Source organism: Rattus norvegicus, chromosome 1, assembly GCF_036323735.1.
Source record: "Rattus norvegicus strain BN/NHsdMcwi chromosome 1, GRCr8, whole genome shotgun sequence".
NCBI classification, from domain to species: domain Eukaryota; kingdom Metazoa; phylum Chordata; class Mammalia; order Rodentia; family Muridae; genus Rattus; species Rattus norvegicus.
In genome coordinates, this window is record NC_086019.1 from 6,856,660 (window position 1) to 6,859,472 (window position 2,813).

At 43.4% G+C, this 2,813-nt stretch overlaps 1 non-coding gene across 1 annotated transcript; it reads left to right on the top strand.

Annotated features, from left to right (window-relative positions):
* Positions 1-1,828: 1,828 nt before the first annotated feature.
* LOC120100440 (small nucleolar RNA SNORA17) lies at positions 1,829-1,959 on the top strand. Its single transcript, XR_005500193.1, has one exon. It is a non-coding gene; the product is annotated as a small nucleolar RNA SNORA17 (small nucleolar RNA).
* Positions 1,960-2,813: the final 854 nt, after the last annotated feature.

Genomic DNA, 2,813 nt, shown 5'->3' on the forward strand with positions numbered 1-2,813 from the left:
TTCAACAGCCCACGGTTTGTAATGTTTCAGTCCAATATGAAGTAGATTGATTTGAGCCCAGGGTGGTTTGAATGAGTAGCTCCCCATCAGCTGATATGTTGGATATTTGCTCTTTAGTTGGTGGAACTGTTTGGGAAGGATTGGGAGGTACGGTCTTGTTGGAAGTTGTCTCTAGGGGTGGGCTTTGATGTTTCAAGACTCACACCATTTCCAGTTAGCTTGCTGACTCAAGGTTGTGGATCAAGATATGAACACTCAGCTATCCGTTGACTCTGCCATCGTGGGCTCAACTGGTGAAGCCATAAGCCAACTGAACACTTTATTTTATAATGTGTCTTGCTCTTGGTGTATTGTCACAGCAATTGAAAGGTGAAGTAGCTAAGACAAGGGCCTTTGGTAAGGATGGGAGTTTCAGAGAACACCATGGAAAGGCAAATCGTTCACGACAGTCTTAGTTATGGTTTCTATTGCTGTCATGAAACACCATGAACAAAAGCAAGTTCAGGAGAAAAGGGCTTTGTAGTGTGTAATTTTTTTTCTCTATCCACCTTTACTCTCGGAGGTGATCATGATACCAGCCCCCACTCAGCTTTTCTTGAATCCTTGGACAAAAGACACACACACACACACACACACACACACACACACACACACACACACACACTCACACACACACATGCACACACACACACACAGAGAGAGAGAGAGAGAGAGAGAGAGAGAGAGAGAGAGAGAGAGAGTTTGTTCTTTTCCAACTTGCCTTAGGACACAATTGATGGGCATTACTATCTCCCACCTGGAAAAGCATGCCCTTAATAATACTTTTATCTCTGCTCTTCTTACCTGCCCTAAACTTCAGTGACTAGTCACATCTACCCTCTGCCAAACCTGTAGTAGTGGCCATAGGGCCCAGGTCCTCCCAAGATCTCACATGACTGCAGGTTTCTTCTCTCTCCAAAGCATGGCAAAAAAAATACTTCTCTCCTTCCTTGCATCTGCCTTTTCCTCCTGGGACCCAAAAGTCCTGCCTATACCTTCTGCTCAATAATTGACCCCCTGCTTTCTTCTCTAACAGATGAAGAACCAGTTGGGGAACAGAACCTTAGCATCAGATTTGGCTTAGCCTTCCATAGCACTGTTCATCATTGAAGGAAGTCAGGATAGGGTAGGATCTTGGAGGCAGGAGCTGATGTGGAGGCCACAGAGGGATGCTGCTTACAGGGTTTCTTCCCCTGGCTTGCTCAGCTGGCTTTCCTATACCACCCATGACCACCAGCCTAGGTACGGCCCCACTCACAATGGGCTAACCCTCCCCTCCCCCATTAATCACTAATTAAGAAAATGCCATACAGCTGGGTCTTCTGGAGGCATTTCTTCAGTTGTGGGTCCCTCCTTTTAGATAACCCTAGTTTGTGTGTCAAATTGACCTAAGACTAGCCAGCACAATACCATAAGCCAGAAAATACAGTGGGGGGGGGGAGACAGAGAGAGAGAGACAGAGAGAAAGAGACAGAGAGAGAGACTAGAGGTGAGGTTCTATACTCTCCTTTGCAGAACTTCTCAAACCCCTAACTAAGGAAACCCTATCAGCCTCTATTTCTCAACATTTTACTTCACCTATTGAGGATCAGGTACATTCTGTATGCACACTATAGTAGTCTCCCAAAGCATCATAGTCAAACCTCATTTTAAATGGTCCAGGTTAGGGCAGCTATCTGCTCTTTGAACCAAAGAATATTTCTTCCTGGGTGGGTCTTGAGGAGATTACCCCCTTCCTGAGCCAGACCAGAGCCCAAGAAATAATAAGTCTTTTAAAGGTTCAAGAAACCCTGCCCCAAGAGGCACTGCAAGTGTGGCTGCTGTGTTCTATGTGTCTCAGTAGGTGACAAACAGGAGAGAAGTTATATTTATGTTCAGCGATCAACAGATGAACATCTGAATATTTAGTAGCCTACCATTTTCTGAAAAAGAAAATGAGTCTGAAACAACCAATCAAAATGCCCTGCACCTCTCCTGGGCAGGAAGGAAGAGTTGTCCATGGTTGAGCTGGGAGACTGACCAGCTCAGATATCTTTGAGGCCCAAATTCAGGGTTTTGAATTGGCTGACCCCAACATCTGTCCTGCATATCCAGCACTACAGAATTTTCATGACACAGGGCAACAACAGGATATCCAAGAACTGTCCCATTAAGATTCTAGTATTGACAGAGTAGCAGAAGCCAGAGTCCTCGTACCAGGCTGATCATTGCAATGAACATTTACAAGCAAAGAAGTATAGACAAAGGGGTATAATGTGGGACACACTATGACACACCACAGCTTCCACAAAGATACGGTTTTTCTCTGTTGGAGGCGGGGGAGGTTGCAAGAGTGGATTTATTTTATGTATATGAGTACACTCTAGTTGTCTTCAAACACACAACAAATTGTTTACAGATGGTTGTGAGCCACCATGTGATTTCTGGGAATTGAACTCAGGACCTCTTGAAAAGCAGTCAGTGCTCTTAACCACTGAGCTATCTCTACAGTTTGAACTTTTCTTCTTAAAAATAATCTTAAAATAAAAGTTTAGGAATATCCATGGGTTCTTGTTACTTGCAAGAAAATGCAAAGAGAGAGGAATGTAAATAGTAATGCTACTTTTACCTTTATTATTTTGTTTTCAAAGCTCTGAAAAATGAGCATGTGTGGTTTTCCTTATTATTAACACTGTCTCTACATAAAAGCAAGGAGAATACCATAATTCTGCTCACGGTATCATCACCATTATTCAACAGTTTTCAGAATTTTCTGTATTTGCTTCTTTTGTTTC